An 18,106-nucleotide genomic window follows, 5' to 3' on the forward strand; every position below is an offset into this window, starting at 1 on the left:
GTTTACACAGACAGATTGCTACACATAAAGATGACATAGCCTGCTCTATAAATGAACTGTCTGATGTAATTTTAATACTGGTACAAGACTTGAAATCAGTAAAATCAGGCAATAAGAAAAAAAATATACCTAATCTAAGAACAATATTTAAATATACTTCTATTGAGTCAGGGTTCATAGATATCTTTTAAACATTTCAATATTTAATTACTTTTAATAACAGTCTCCATAGTTCAAAAAATCCTATCAGCCACACAGCATTTCTGTTGATTAAGTCCAGCTATATCAGATAGGGAATTAACAGTCATTCTGTATAATAACATGTATTCTGTATAATACATTTCACGGTTTCTAAACTTCCCTTTTATTCTCTGAAGCAAGCCATGGACAAAAGTGCATTTCCTTTGAGAAGCATATGCATGTCACTGCCAAAGATGATAAAAGCTTTCAGCCTCTAACAGCTGAAAACCACTCACATCATCCAAGAGCAAAGGCTGAATGTTAATAACAGTGAAAATAAAGCTAATTCTATAAAATATATTTTATTATTATTTGTTTCTTTGAACCTTATCTGAGACATTGAGGTTGTATATTCATGAGAATAAAAAGCAATGAGTTAAATAGGCAGTGTTATGTATTGCTTATACACATGTATTCTTCTAGGCCCTTTTAAATGCATTGATATGCCCCAAGATAAGCAGAGAAAGTATTAGTGAACATCTTTCATATCAGACATCCATGCAATATGACCTGAAAATGGAGAGAAGCAATCATTTTAATAGAAAAAAGATTCATGGACCAGTGATCTGTGGTTAAGTGGAACACTCACTCCCAAATCTGGGTTTGTCCTCGCTTAACTCAGTTCTAATTAAGCCCACTAGAAATAATGGCTCAAAATATTCTTAAACTTATCCACTTTACAGCTTTGTGTAAAAACTGATTACCAACAGTAATTACCAACACAACAACACCAAGTCAAAAATAGCACACTTTCAGGTTTTTGGGGCCAAACTGACAGCTAAACAGACTTCTTTTTTCTTTACACAGAAAAATTCTTTCAGCATAGCAGGCTTTTCCACAACTCAAAACATCAAAGGAAAGATGCCCAGAGCTTTTGCTATATCCTTCATACAATACCTTTGAAGTACCTATGTTTACATGACCACTGTAAATATACAGTGCACTGGTGGCATCAGCCAGGGCTGAGGAGTGACATGCCATTTGTGTCTGCTGGATAGATGTTGTCCCTGAGGCTGAGAGGGAGATGCAAAACCATCCACAGTGGCTTTCACAGCAGCTTTCCTTTCCCAGCTCAGGCACACGAGCACACAGCCATCCCCCAGGGCAGCACTGATCCTGACCTGGCTGGGAATGGCACCAGCAAAGGTCCCATCCCGTGTGCTGCCAGAAAGAGTCCCACGGGACCCTGCTCCGGGTCCTGCTCCAAGGCTACACCACTCCCAGTCCCAGGGCTCCCTGCAGGCTGTGCCATGCAGGTGTACCCAGCTATCAGCACAGGTAGCAGCCAGCTGCTCTTCCACAAGTCCACCTCCGAACCAGCCCTGAGAAAACTTTTCTGGACTCATTCCACATTGCAGCTATGGCAAATCTTGCTAGGCACAATTTGGTTCTATAAAGAAGTACCTCAGTGTCTCCCTTGCTGTTGAAATTTGACCATATGTACAAATTTAAGAACTGGCAGGAAATATAATTTTCCAACTACTTTAATGTGACATATAAATGATCTTTGCTGATTTTTTTTAGCAGATACCAATATCATTATGATGTTACTTCAGTTAAAAGTCCATCTGGGACATATACATATCTCCACTTACTGTCCTAAATACCTGTGTTTTATTGATCTTTGGAAAAACTAAATTACATTTTAGAGGAAAATGAACTGGTTACATTTCCCCCAATTTTCTTTGTAACTGTCTCTCATTGTATTATCACCTCTTTTTACAACCTATTCATGTCAGCTTGCACAGCATGAAGAAAGCAAACGAGTGCTGCAAATAAAATATGCTAGCTTATCTGGTGTAGGCCTAGATCTTTCTAAGTTTTGAGAAAAGTTCATCTTTCAGTTCATAAGGAAAAATAACACTTTTCTCATATAAGAGGCCCAAAGTACATTCTTTATTTTGAATGAGAAATTGGAAACTTGCTACTATCTCATTGGGCTTCTTTTGTTGGTGTCTATACTCTTAGGCCACTGAAACATCATTATACCTTTGCCCTTGATAAGGTGTAGCTACATTACCAACACCCCAGTAATCACAGAGTAATAGAGCATAAAGTAAGAAACATAAAAAAGTAACATCAAATTGGAGATTTTTCGTTTTAAAGAGATTTGAAACTTATTATCAGTAGGACTTCACATTTGTCTTTCAGTATAAGTTGATTTTTAAAAAAACCCTGTAAACATCTCTTCATAAACATCATTATCCTAACATCAGTAATGATATACAGACAAAAAGAATGTCCAATGACTTTCACCAAAGTCAGAAAACAAGTTAATTGGAGTCAAGGAAAGTGTTCTAGAGAATTCTGATCCACTAATTCAGCATGTGGTTTGAACTCTTCAGACAGTTTGAAAAGCAATCAGTGCATTTGTGATATTGGATTTGCTTGTTTTGATTTAAATTTTTGTGGGCAGTATCTTGAAAGAAGAAAGATGCTGCTAGGAAATGAACACCTTGGTACAGTGTTTTGCAGACATATGTTAGGTAATTCCTCACTTTGAATATGAATTCAGATACATCAATTAGCTTTAAGTTCTTGTCTGAGTATTTTTAACACATTCATTTTAGGCATAATTGGATTTTTTACCCCTGAAACACTTAATCGAGGCTAAATCAAAGAAAAATTCTCCTTCAGAAGAATTCTGCACAATACAAAGAAAATACTTCTCTATTTGCAAAAGATCTGCCAGCTTTAGTAAGTTTCCTTCATTTAGAAACTTACTTGTTTTTCCTTTTATCCAATTAATGCATTAAATCACTTTGATGTGTTGCTGTTTAAATACGCAGTATCTGCAGTTATGAAAAAGTACTAGACACATCAGCACCATTCATTTTCCCAAACTGAGACAACACTATGCTCAACTCAAGTACAGAGATGATTTTAAGGTGACTTGATTATTCCCCCAGTGTTTAAACAAACCTTTCATCAGTTTTAAAGCTACACAGCTGAAGTGTTTTCTTCCCTGTAGAGCAAGGATTTCTGTCATCAAGTTAGCATGAGTCAAAGAGATCCTGAGGAAAAATCAATGAAAAGCAAGTCTCATAAGATGAGTGTATTTGAGAAGTGCAATCCTTTTCTTCCATCTTACACATTTTCCAATACCTTCCAACGCAGAAGAAGCAAACATATGTGAAATCTGAGAGCAATTTTGTTATGAGCAACCTGTCTTCTCTCTACCCTTGCACACCCAGTAGAGGGTATATATGGAACTAGTTATGCACCTGAAAGAAGTATCAACATACTCAGGGAAGATATAAACAAAAATAAGATGTCAAAAGAGTATACAGCAACAAGCCCTTAAAAATGAGTTATCAGCAGTTATGTAAGGTAGACATCAAATACTACTTATAAGAAGCTGTAATTATTATTATTGATAATGAAAACCAGGTCACTTCGGAAAAATACATAATGCATAATCACATCGTTAATTTTAAGCATGTTGCATAGAAGGATGGCATGGCTATCAAGTTCTGTATTTCACTGTCAAGAGATCAAAAGCATTAGGGACTTAGGTATGAATGTAGACTAGTCTACTATTAAAAAGAAATCCAGAACTCATTGGAATCCCAGTCCAACCTCCAGTGCTGTCTTTGCTTCAAGGAAGACAAGTCACAGCTTATTCTGCCCAACAGAGCTCTGTCAAGGGCACAATGAAAGGACTTGTCTCCAACACCCATCTTTACTACAAGCATTAATATCTGTGTTTGTATTGGAGTATTTGAGATCAGTAATAATAATAATTCCCAGATTCAGGAGAATACACTTAGCAGAGCATAACCTATTTGTATGGAAAGCTGGTGAGTTTTATTGCTGCACAGAGCCTATGTGAACACATGCTAAGTCAGATTTTTACAGATATAACCACACAGGACACACACAGATTCCACAACCCCTCTCTACCAGAAGTGGTTTATAAAAAGTCCAAAATCGGATGCAGTGCTCAACCCGTGTTTGTCACCTATTGGGAGTGCTATTCAGTGGAGGAGGTTCAGCTCAGAGAAACTTGCATGTCATTGCCATGGCAATGTGGATGTGGCTTCCAGGATGATGCAATCATAGTCCAACTGCTCTGTGAACTCCTGCTCTGCCTGGAACTAAAAGCCATGCTGAGAAGGATTAGTACTTTCATTTCTTCAACTGCATGGCTGAAGAAATGAAATGGGAAAAGCTGGGACAGCCTTAATTCTTCATGAGAGGCTTTAGCCTTAAGTAAAACCTCTAGCTAAGGTTATATGAAAGGTTCAAGAAGGAATATTGGATGTTTCACAATGAATCTGAAAACAATGTATCTCTAGAGTTATAACATTTCTGTCACAGACTATGGTTAAGTCTTTAAGGAAAACAAAGAAAAGGTTTATATAAAAACCAGCATTTTTTCCAGGCTAATAAAATGTATTTTGAATCTTTTTCTGTCTTTCTGAGATATGCTTCCATCTTTTGTAAGCTTTTTTTGTGCATTCTGCACTCAATATATTTGAAAAATAAACTTGCTTTATGAGTGACTCTCAGCTTGTGTCAGCACTTTCACAGTGTAAACACAGGAAGCTTTATATAATGTAGATTATGTTTAAAGTAATAGTTTCTTTCAAACTCCCAAGTATGCCTTTTTTTTTTTCATTAACTGTATAAATCTTAATGAGAGCAGAATTCCTGTGTAAAACAGCAATAGCAACGAGCTGAGCCATCCCAGTGCCACCTGCTTCTTCCCACTCTCATTTTGGACTGAGCTCCGTTGCAGTTGAGACAGTCATATACCAAAATATACTGCCCCAGTAAGGGCTTGGCAATCACATAAAAACAGCACAGTGCAAAGTGCTGGTCATTGAATCCTCTCGTTGTAATTTCCAAATTACTGTGTTATTCTTTAGGGTTTTGTCTTGATTTCAGCCAGTTTAGAAATGCATGTCAACAGGAGGAGTAACTTCTACTCATTTCTCCAGTTGCTTAACCACCTTTACAGATGTTGTTCTCACAATATTTCCTTTTCAGATTTGGTTTCTGTACTAACCCATCATCAGGTTAATGTGAAAAAAATAGTAATATCCTTCTTTTAGCAACCACACAGCTTCCTGCTATAATAATCCCTTTGTTATTTTCTAAACAAATGCACAACATTTTTCTTTATTATTTCTCCATTTACAGCAAGCTGTTTCACAGGTCCTCACACTTTTCTTGGAGTGACTTTGTATCTCTTTGATTCCTGTTAGTTTTGAATCAGCACTCGTAGGTGTACAATCCTTGGGTTGTTATATTTTGGTTTCTTGTCATTTCATCACATTTCTTTCCTGCAGTATTGGTTTTGCATGGCCTGCCAGAACCAACAAGAAATTCACTACAGGAACATCATCATTGGTCAGTAAGCTACAGGGAAAAAAAAGCATGACACTCCTCCTACTTCATGTGAACAGTCACGTATGAACAGTTTTTTAAACTATCATTTCCATTTCTAATGTCAGCTACAGAAATCTCTTGGTAGTATTTTGTGTGTATTTACAATAATAGCAGCTTTTCAGGACTTATCAAGCTATGTTTTGTTCTGAAATTCTTATAGGAAAATGTATTTCTCATGAAGAATTCACTGGTCATGTTGGTACTTTTTCCTATTTGTCAGTCATCTCTTTACAGGTCATACAACATTTCTCACAGAACAAAAAAAAAAAAAAAAAAAAAAAAAAAAAAAAGTGTTTCAGGAAGCTAAATATCTTCACCAACCAAACTGGAAACAAATGAATTTTCACTCTGATTGTCTTTTGCTTGTCTTATTGCTGTGGCTAATAAAAGTTTGTCATCTGCTTTTATGTATTAATTCTAAGTCAGTCACCTCTGTCATGCTAGAGCATGCAGTCCTCCATATGTGGCCATTTCTTGCTTCTGTTATACCTGACTTTAACCTGCTCTCCCACTGGTCAGTCTCCTCCTGTCACTTCAAAAGCAGAATCTCAAAGCATTCTGGAATGTGGCTTTTTCTCAAGTGACATCTCAGGGTTGAGAGACACTTGTGAGAATAGCTAAAAGTTACCACTTCACTACTGAGTTCAATCTTTAATTTCTCTGCAGGAGATGCTGCCTGCAAGCTGACAAGTGGTTTGAATCCTCCTTGACAGAAGGGTCTGGAAATGCAACAGCCCAGAGTCACAGCAGCTCATCGTGGCCAAAGTAACACTAGAGAGCTAGATAAATATTCAAGAAACAAAAGCTACCTCACCTACACAGCATAGTTTATTTATGTAATAGGATTTATGTCACAAACTGCTATTTTAAGAGCAGGAAATACTATTTTTTAACCACAGGATTGTGTTAGCACAGTACCTTAACTGCTGTTTAGAAACCCAGATTTTGTTTTCTGCCTGTCTGGATCTTTAGCTAGGCAAGTTCCATATTGATGTAAAACATGCTTTTGCAATTATCTCTCTCCCCTTTTTTTTTTTTTTTTTTATTCTAAGAAATAAACCCTGAAAATTACCAATTTGCTTCCTATCTTGTCAGCTCCAGGAGGAGATCAAAGGAAGACTATTAATATAAAGAGCTGGGTACTCTATAGACAAAAACTGTTTCTTCATTGCTGTTTCCCAATACTCAAAAGTTTATTCTAGTAGTCTCATGGAATATTGATTTTAATTGTCAACTACAGATTTTTTGAGATCCCTACAACAGTGTACAGGAAATAACCTGTATTAATTCTTTAAGAAAATCCTTTACTGAAAGTCTGGACGAATCAAGGTCACAGGAAGAATGATTTAAGATAATGTTGAAATGTTGAAGCACAAAAAAGAAAATAAATGTGATGTGATTAAAGGGGTGTGACATTTCTCCTTTAAGTTAAATTCATGTAAGACTTAATAAGAACACAACAAAAAGCACATTTAAAGGAGCTACACCTAGTGAAATGTCAGGCATCCAGAACTGGGAGTGCAACAAATACAGCAATCATGTTTATACATGAAGGTTGTTTCACTGATCCATCAGATTGAACCAGAAGTTCAGAAGATTTGTCATAATGGAAGTCTCACCATCACACATTTTTAACAGCTTAATGATCTCCTCTTTTGTGTTGTATACACCTTGAATCAAGCACCAAGGACAATTCTTATTTGTGTTACTGGATTTTTGTTATTAGATTTCTTTGACACAATCTGGATGTGCACTGTGGCAACAGAAGTTAAACCAATCTCTATTGTGAACAGAATTTTAAAATAAATTTATTTTTAAAACATAAATTAGAAATTATTCTCCCCTCTATTGACTGACACATCTAAAAATCACCCATTACTTAATATTATGACTATGACTTTAAAATAACAAATAAAAAGGAGAAGAATTCAGTAGAAAAAACTGTGATCACAATGCAGCTAGACAGGTGGAAGGGTATAAAGCAGCAAATCTGGCTGTCAGATGAGAGATTATTCTGCAAAATATCTGTATTTGGGTCAGTGAAGGTGATATGCCTTGTTAATTGGTGAATAGAGCACAGCACTGAAATCAATGAAAAACATTGATAACTGATGAGAACACAGTTGGTGCCCACACACTGAGTACAGAAAAACTGATTTGCTTATCCAGGAGATTTTATGATAAAGTTGCCTGTAGGGGGACTGAATTCAATGGCTCAGAGTTATCTTCCAGTTCTACACTTCTGAAAAAATGGTACAGGTCTTTTAATTAAAAAGAGAATAAGCAATCTCTGATACAGTGTTATAGCTGTACTAATTTCAATAGGTGGTCACTATTTTGCTTCTCACTACCAGAAACTTGTAAAATAATTTAATTTGTATGCAGAAAGGTTTCGGGTTTGGTCCTTCTTATGCAAAAAATCACTGGAAAACTATAATCTTGTGTATGAACCTCTTTGTGTCTCTTTATTATGGATGGATGGATGGATGGATGGATGGGTAAGGTCTTTGAAATGCTTTAATACTGCATGGTTTACACTTCTAAAAAATAACCTTTGTAATATTTTTGATGTTAAGAATTCTGAAATCTTTGAACAGTAGAATACAGTTGTACAGCTACAGAACATGCAAAATGTAGAAGTGCATGTTCACAACACCTTTAAGGTGGACACTGAATTTCTGTTTACAAATGTCTACAAATTATACTGATCAAGATCTGTAGTACCTATTGCATCAGAAGCATATAGAAGTTAATAGTCATCTTAATGAGGAGAAAAGGAATTATTTGTTAACAACTAGTAACGAGAACTAAAATAGAGCATGATATTAGTGTAAAAAATAAAAAAAAAGATGAGAGGATTAGGACTAATGGTCCTAGAAAAGAACTCTTTTGATTATTTCCTGGAATATCCTCGCAGTTTGACACTACCACCTGGAATGCAGAATACAGTGTATAAGCAAATGAAATTATTCACCTCTCTTGTGCATATTCAGTCTTTTCCTCTTGCCACTTTAATATAAATTGCAATACTGACTCCTCATTAACCACCATCTACACCTCTGCTCTGATATACCCAGCACTTCTGTCATTATTACAAACTGACAAACCTTGGACCACCCTGAAATTTAATGCATCTCTAACTGTGAAAACACAAATACTGGTAGCAACATTTCAGAGACAACTAGCTCTCCATGTCTTTATTATGCATTCCCATGTTTTGGGAAACACTCCTGAGCATAGAATTTAAAGTAAAATAATGAGTTTTAGCTGAAGTAAGTTTTCTACAGTGTAACAGAAGGTTTTAAACATAATGATTTAACTTAATTTAGTATAATTGTAAAATGAAGGTGATACTTAATTCTAATCTTCCATATGAAAGTAAGTGCCAGCATGATATCAGGAGAAATTTACTGTGCCAGCAATTTAGAAGAAATTCATCCCCCTGCTTGGAGGAAGGGGTGAACTTCCTCTCTTTCCCTGCTAGGAAAATACCACTGATTTTGAGCAAATAATTGCAGATTTACACCACAGTGCCTCAGATCAGAGTATGGCTTGTAATAATGCTTCAATATGTTTCAGGAGTGAAGGCACTTCTTCAAAGACTTTAAGGTAAAGCACAGGTTTTAGACTTTTATTTAACCAGCTTTCATTCAGGCTGAGCTTCAAGGAGCCTGAGTGTGAAAGTGCTAGAAGGTGACTTTTTGTCAGAAACACAGTTTTCTCTTGCTCTCATAGAATAATACATCACAAAACACCCAGGATTTTGGACAGTTTCTCTCACACTGCTTCCTCTCTGCCTTTTCTCATGAGTAGGGATGCTGTGGGTTCTCCATTTTCACCCTTTCACCCTCTTCTTCTTCAACAGCCTATGGTTTCAGGATGCTGAAACCTGAATAAGACTTTTTGCCCCAGCAAAAGCCCTGACATCAACCCCTCCCCAAACTGCAGTGATGGAAGTAGAACACACCAGACACTGGGTCCTGCTGGAGGGAGGAAATTGTGATGGTGGGATATGGATGATTTAGAGGAAGAGAAGAATGGCATGAGTACCAGGAGCAAGGAGAAAAGCCTGGGGTGGAAGTTAAGGTCCCCGCTGCCCTGAAAACCTTACTACCTGGGGAAGGAAATTTTATCACTGGTTTAACTCTCCTTGGACACAATCCAGCTCACAAATCTTTTTCTTTGCAAAGACATTTTTCTCCTTACTCTTCAGGTTCTATAAGGCAAAACCATTCATTTCTGTTAAGTAGCATGGTGTGTCAGTTTTCTGGCATTTAAGTTAAACAGTAACCATAAAGAACACTTAGGAGAGACAATATCTGTTCTTGAGGTGAAGTCTTTCCAGAATGGGGGAACTGCTTTTAAATAACTTCTTTGAAGAATAAAATAAAATAGTTTCCTGATAATTGTTTCATTTCCATGGAGAAGTGAAGGAAAAGTTGTTAGGTTTATATTCTCTAACATGACAGCTTGAGGATGTGCATAATGATTCCTGTTTCTGCCATCATTAATTTTTTTTTTTCTTTCTCATTTCTCTTGATTTTGTTTTTCGTTGCTTTCTCTATTTCTCTATGAATCGTTTGATTTCTTTCCTTTTTGGAGTTTTATTCCAAGCCCTCTGCTCTCAGCTCCTTTCCATGCCCTGTCTTCCTCTGTGCTACTCACTCAGCTTGTTAAACACTCTCCCTCCCACTGACTTCTTGGTGCAGAGATAGTTGGTTACAAACCTTTGTAACCGTGGCCAAAACCTTTGACAGTGGCCACTTCTCTTTGTCAGTGTAAGACAGTGATTCAAAGATAGCCATTTTCTGAGAGAGGGTCAGTAATTTTAAGGGCAAACAGAGGCTGCCTCTCACAGATAACTGTACTGCACTCAAAGACAGAAATGAAATTGTTTATCAACATCTATCTATTTCAATCCAATTTCCCCTCACACCTTTGGGGAAAGGTGGAAGAACCCTAAATAGGATGAACAAGTAGTCAAACCAAATTAATATGCAAAGTGACAAGATGAACTGGCATTTCAAAGGCATACCTGCAAAAAAAGGGGGAAAATATTCCCACCCAGAGGAGAGGTGATTTGATGGAGAATACTATGATCCCAGAAGAGGAGGCACATTCTCTGTCAAACAGCTTCCTATATTTTTTTATAGCAATTTCCTAAAAAAGAGTTTATTCTAATTTCTTTTAATTTTTTTTTTCTTTTTGGATTACTGTACTTTGCCTTTGCCAGGCATGATTCATATGCACAGAAATGCCTTTATCATAAATGAAGCACATTTTCAGATTTACATGCTGACTTAGCCAAAACTCAAGGCTTTTTCCTTCTAAAGTTTTCAAGTATTTCTAATGATGGCAGGAAGGTCTGATGTGCTTGAAGATATAAGGCTCATCACCAAGGCAGCAGTAAGCTCAGTGAAGGCATAGCAAACCAATTTTCCTCCATGACTGGGTCACCCTGTACTGAGGTGTAAAGGTCTGGTTACATACACACCACTGAGCATGTATCCATGGGACCAATGCTGGAAATGACATTTCTTCTGCATTGTGTGGCCACATAAATATCAATTTGTGCTTTAGAACAAGAATGTCATATCATTTGGAAAAAATCCTAGTAACCTGGTGAGTTATAGTGGAAACTGGGAGACATAAAAGAAAAGTATTACCCTACATGGCCTGGTGCTGGAACTCTTTGCCAGTGTGAAAAGCAGGATGCTGGGCCAAATACCCTGCTGTTACTCCAGCTGGGGAAGCAAATTCCATATCAAACATTTAAGATATTTTGCCAGTAATTTTTGTATTTGCTGAGGTTGAATCTAGACTGTCTATCACATATTCTTATTACAGTGGATAATTCACATACACTAAGCTTTATACACAAAAGTGATTGAAAAACACAGAATACAATCAAAAAATAATGCTTGATAGGAGGTAAGAGTGTGTCCTCTACCTTGAAGAGTTGCCACACCTAATGTGGGTCAAGAACCTCAAACTGAGAAGATCAGTGCTTCATAAAAGCCATGGTCATTCCCTTGAGAGACTGGGGGGGGAATGTGGGACTTTCCTATTAAAATGAAAGTGGGGAGAAGAAATGATCAGGACAAGAAAATATTCAAGAGCTGGTCACAGTGCAGTGTGCCTCTGCCAAGGACAGACTGCACCTTATCTCCTGGAGGTACAGAGCAAAAAAATCTTTCTCCTAGGGCAGCTGTAGGCTACACATGTTTTCCAGGACTGCTGTGGCTATTGCCAAGAGCTTTGGCAAAAGAAGCATACTGGTATCAAGCGTTATAATGCTGTACTAGCAGATAATACCAAAGCACCTACATTTTCTTGTGCTCTCTCTCCTTTCATTTCCTTCCTGCTTGTTATCATAACTATGCCATGGAGAGTTTTCTTTGAAGCATTCTTCGAAACACAATAGACAGCATACATTATTTATCCTAATGGAATAGTGTGCAGGACACCCCCCATATCTCACTTTCCCTGAATAACTTCAGGAGAGAACAGAGCAAGATAAAAACAGGCTGCATTTTTTTAGTCAGAAAGTGCTGAAACCTCACAGAAGGCAATCCTCATGTGGATGAGATTGCAAAAGTAGGAGTAGCAGGAGATAGAAAACCCCTTTGTTTTCTCCTGCACTAATGTACCATGGGGGGAGACAGGTGCAGGTACTTACAGACCAACCCACATACAAATGCAAGAGCAATGTGCAATTAAGACTTGGAAAGAGCCCTGAGAACCTGACTATCTCTACAAAGGTGACTGAAAGTTACTTCTGTTTAAAAATGATTGTGTACTTTCTCTGTCGGTCTCTCAATTTATTTTCACACTTAAAAATGAGTGAAGCCCTACAATTTTTTTTTAATAAAATTAACTACACAAATGTAAACTACTTGTAGGAGAGAAATGTAAACACTAGGAATTTGACTTCTTTACATATCAGCAATAAGGTATTTTTATATAGGTTCCACCATTTAAGGGGCAGAGAGCATTTAATAGTGTAAAGGAACAGTTCTGTAAATGAATACTGCCATTATTCTGCTGGTATGAAAACAGCAGCAAATATGCTTCCCCAGTTTAGTTTTGAATTCTGAGCAGAGCTCGTATTTCACACAGTAATAGTCAGTAACTTCCATGGACAGGGAACATAATTACAGTGTCCTAGCTCCAAATGGCTGAAGGTTGTAAAGGATAATATATAGCACCTGCTGAATCTGCAGAAGGAAAAAAAACTAACACAATAAAGAGCTCCCTACTGGCACACTCCTCCTTTTTCAGAAGGACTTTCCAATAGGCACAGGCAGGTGTTTTTTGATGGTTATGTCGCTGCAGTTGGTTCGACGGCAGCATTTGACGGCTGTGATGACAGAATGGGAGCAGACTATCCCCTCAGTTATTCCAGGTTTTAAAATCCAGCCATGCAAAAGTGAGGAAAGTTTGGAGTTATCCTTTCCTTTTGTGCAGCAAATTCCTCCTGGTGCTGTCTGAGGGATAGCTACCACTCATCCCATAAGGATTTCTGGGGTGTGATGGTACATTTCCACAAACTGTTCATTTGTGTTTACCAGAACCCTCTTTCTATTACATCATCTGAACAAGAAACACCAAAACTACAGTTTCCTTCTCTGTCAAGAGCTGCAGAGCTCTGGGAACAGAAGCTTCCAGTTGCCCCAGTCAATTATGTGATCTAACAGTGAACAATTATAATCTGATCAAGCTCTTTTATTCAGACATCTGCAATTCTCCCCAGATGTTTTAGATTTACTGAATATTCCATTGGCTGGCTTTGCTTTTAGATAATCTTGATCCCAACCATTGATAGATAACCTTAATTAGTGACAAAGGCATTATTCCTCACTCCTCTTTGGGTCATGTGCGCTGTTGAAATACAAAATGCTGGGTTGTATCTGACTGCATAGCATTGCAGGATGATGCCACGTTACCTTTCAGAATTTCTTCCAAGAAGCTAATTCTGAAGGTGAAAAATCCTCTAATGAAAGGGAACTCTGCCCTGAAGGTCCTGTCCCTGCAGAGGCTCTGCTCACCAATGTTTCATTACAAATATTACCACCTCCTGGACCCATCATGGCTTCTACCATCACAGACATGAGTACAGTCACTCCAATAACTTTGGCCAACATCATGAGCAATCCTGCAGATTTAAGCCAGGACCTTGGGAGAGGAGACAAATGGAGAGTAGGAGCAGCACAGGAGTGCCAAGGCTCTGTGCCCCCATCAGAGCAGGTTTCTCAGCAGATGACCAAGTCTGAAGTTACACTACCCATATCCAATTAGTCTGCTTGAATCAAGCTTGACTCTAAGAGTTCCTATACCTTTGCAAACTTACAGAAATCTTTTATTTCTGTTATCTAGGACAGACTTGTATAGCTTACATCATTTCTGTCATCAGAAAAGCACTCTAGTGGCAATAATTCTTCCCACTGTACTTCACTGCAATTTATTTATTTGACTGGAAAGGAAAGGATAACTGAGAAAGAGAGCTTTTATTGTGATGTGCTCTCTATTGCAATGCTTCCCACATCCATGCCCACTTGTATTCCATCACCTCTGGGTTATGAGCAATTCTGTCAATGGGGGATTGTCATGGCTGTAAAGACTTAACTCCTAATACCTTCAGATTAAAGAATTTTTCCCAGGCAGTTTTTTTTTGTTGTTCATATTTTCATAGGGGATAACAGTTAGGGGGTTTAGAGGTTCAGTTGTCACCCACTGCCAATCCTATTTGCTTGTTTTCTTTGCCAGAAAGGTAATAAAATGTATTTAACTTGAGCTCCTCTGCAAGATCAGATTTTCTCTACTAAAATGTTCTCTTGTCTCATCTCTAGAGTGCACCTTGGCACCAATTTCAGCAGAGGCAGAACTGAACTGTAAACCCCACTCTCCTTCAGTACCATTCTTATGATCATACAGGTATTCAGGATACAGATTCAGATTATAAAACTGTCCCAAGAAAGCCACCAGCTGTCATTGCTTCCTTCAGCAGGCTGAACCATGGGAATATTGGCTAAATTCTTTATGGTATATGTGGCTGATGTTAGGATGAAAAATAATTTCTTTTTTGTTGTAGGCAGACTGATGAGATTGAGAGTATTGTGTTCTGTAGGCATCTGGATATGCACCTCTCTATAGCCCAGTTCCCCAGCATGAGATACTGATTTCACCTGGACTAAAGAAAGACCTGATGACAGAAATGGCTTCTCGCTGTCCCAGAACATGGAGTTCTGGGGCAGAAGGGAAAAATCATAGATGGCTGGTAAGGTTAAATCAAAGAATATTTACATAAATAAGGAAGTTTGCGGAGAGTCAGAAAAAACATAGGAGAAGAGAAATACAAAAAAATTAGAAAGTTGACAGGAAATATAAAGTCAGGTTTGAAGCATCTTGCATGTTTCCAGGTGAGTTTTCTTTATTTACTTGAAAAGTCAACCTAACCTTCAATGGTTAGAGAAAGAACAGACCCAGCCAACTTTCAGTTTACAGTTTTCAGCTAACTCTACTATTGATGTTTTCTACAAAATAATGGGCTGTCTAAGCATAGGTATGCTCTGTACACAAACACTAAAGGTCATCAAAAGAACCATCCTCCTCTTTATCCCACAGCATAATATAGTCAGAAAACAGTTGCTACAGTGAACAGAGAGTTCTCTCTGAAACTTTTGTCTGGTGCTTTTATCAGATATGTGGGTCTGAGGTATGCTATAGACATGAGGAAGCAATGATAGAGGAATGGGAATAGGAATAGCTAGGATGTTCTTAGAGGGGAAAAAAAGAAAAGTAAATTATGCTGACCATACTCTTTTCTTGGCCCTGTGGGCTACAATAAACTCTGTTATGGTGACATCATTTACAACAAACTTGATTTAAACTGGTAGTATTAGGGCAGCTGGGAATACTATATGGTTTTTAATGTTCTTAAGCTTATTTTGCAGTGAGAGCATGATGGTTTCTGTATAGGCATTTGCTACTGAAATGGGAAATAGGTGGGCTGTTTGATGAGTCTGTCAGCTGGAACACTGGCAATTGCTACTTGGACTGCTTCAATGTAAATAGAATTTTCTCAGATTTCAATACTCTGGGTCTCAGTCTTTTTTTGGTTAGTATATACTAATCAATCTAATTCTTGTTATTATTTATTTTCATCACAACCAGAAGATTATCCTGACTTTTATGTTTATCATATGTTTATCAATTCAGGATGTATTTACACAGCTTTCAGAAAGTGATGGTGAGAAATTTTCCTGGTACCACCATTTTATTTGTGTTTCCCCTCTCCCTTTACAGATGCAGTGTGTCAGTGTTGTACCATGAGAAAATGTGTATTTCTAAGCAAAGTCCCTGGACAGTTTTTATTTTGTAATGATAATAAAAGTCAAAAGTCGTGCTAAATTTCTTAAATCAGATTTTCACTGTTAAACCCCACTTTAAATAACATTGTAGTTAATAATCACATAATCAATAGATAGTGCCCCTAGCTGGATATGTGTTTCTTTAGGGTTAAATTTACTCATTTAATTCCTTCTAGAAACTCTTCTGCATGTAGTGATCTTCAATCTAGTATTCCTTAATGTGTAAAGTTCTGAAATCTAATTTGTTCCAGTTCAGTATTGGACTCTGTTTTATTTTGATTAGGTACATACACATCTGAAAATCTGCCTGGTTTGGTTTACCTCCCAAACCTGCAGCTGCATTCTAGTGCTTTGTAAGTATGGTCAGCGTGAATAAGGCATCTGGAATCTTTCTGTCACTCAAAGCTTTTTAACTCTATTTATTTGAACATCTCTCAGTGACATTTCCGCTTGTCTGATGGTTTGCAAGATGTTTGTTTTCTTTTTCACAGTCCCACTGTGCAATTGTGTCACTTTCCATGAAGCAAGTGTTTACTACTGTCAAATTATCTACCTGTACAGAAGGAGAAATGGGGATCTGCAGGCAGTGTTAAAGTTCCTTTTTTGCTCCTTTCTGGTGGTAGTGGAAGCATTTAGATCTATGAAAATTAATCTCAAAAGACTGTAATAAGTCTGGCAAGTAACATTTGGGGTTTTATAAGTACTGCACACAACATGCTTTCTAAGCACCAACAAAAACAGTAGGCACTATTAAGCGGTCACAAAAAACACTGGCCACATTTTCTGGAGAGGATCCATACTACTGACAACTTCTCACAGCTACCCTTCTGCCTCCTACTTGCCCTACTTTTGTGCTATGGAGCCACCTTATCAGAGGGAACATTTAAAGAAGTGGTTTTCACTGGAGTGAAATTCCCAGTTGCCCCATGAATTCCCCTGGCACAGATCCCTCTGGAGAAACACGGTCCCCTTCCTCGCTCCCCTGCAGTCACCCCACACATGGCAGGCAGAGGCTGCTGCCACCTCTGGGCTGCAGCTGCTGCTCAGGAAGGCTGGAGCAGAGCTGCAGAATCAGACTGAATGGCCATTCCATGCGGGGCTCTTTCCACCCAGCACACTTGTAGTACAATTACAGGAGTGCCTCCCCTGCTCCTCCTTTCCCCTCGCTCTTGTAGGATCTGAACGTGAACTCCCTTGGATAAACAAATGCTTGTACCCATACATATACTTCTGGCCTTTAAGGACTTTATTCTAGTGCCTTTTGTTAGGATTTTCAGTTTTATGTGTCACTTGCACTCACCACCGGCTGGCATTTCTTTTTCACCTGTATCATGGGTGGCACATGATTTAAGACACATGCTTTTCAACCCACTTACCTAATTCCAGCAGAACTGCCAGAAGCTGCTCTATTAGCAGTATTTTTACAACACATTTGCAACACACACTTTGTAAAATTATTTCTTTTTTATAAGCACTGGTATGAGGTTCTGATTTCAGGTAAAACAACCACTGCCCACTATAGCCCCTCAGCCAAACAGTCAAAGAAAGGAAAGCAAAACAAGCCAGTCAGACATTACCAGAGAGAATGGTGATTATAACAAACAACAGTACAAGGGGAAAATGCATGGCTATTCAGAAACTGTCTTTTGGGGACTGAAGAAGAGATCTGGAGCCATTTTTCACCAGGTTCACGAGAAAATGTCAGCACACAGATGCTACTGTACTGTCAGATTGCATCTTAATTTGGCCAAAGGGGACCCAAGCAGTCACCCCTCACAGACATTTTTAAAGGCCCATTACAAATCTGATTTATTGGTTGCTAAGAGTCTTCCTGCTATAGTCTGCAGATTTTGCATGACATGGAGCTGAAATCCAGTTACAGATAAATGTCTGCTTCTCTGTATGATCTAAATCCATCTGAATTCAGTATTTCTTGGGCATCGGTCAAGCCTCCCCCGGCTTGCCCACCCCCTCTCCTCCTAATACCTTAAGGCAGTTTACTTCAGAATGAAGCAGAGCATTAACCTGTATAAAATTGCTAATTTGTATGTAACTCTCTTGCTGCCATTAGAAAAAATTGATAAAAGGAAATGCCTTTTGTT

At 38.0% G+C, this 18,106-nt stretch overlaps 1 protein-coding gene across 23 annotated transcripts in view; it reads right to left on the bottom strand.

Annotated features, from left to right (window-relative positions):
- Window positions 1–18,106, bottom strand: part of MAGI2 (membrane associated guanylate kinase, WW and PDZ domain containing 2) — a 696,944-nt gene that overhangs the window by 361,527 nt on the left and 317,311 nt on the right. The gene's annotated exons all lie outside the window — the stretch shown is intronic.

The sequence above is a fragment of the Lonchura striata genome, chromosome 1A (assembly GCF_050655825.1).
Source record: "Lonchura striata isolate lonStrDom1 chromosome 1A, ASM5065582v1, whole genome shotgun sequence".
NCBI lineage: Eukaryota > Metazoa > Chordata > Aves > Passeriformes > Estrildidae > Lonchura > Lonchura striata.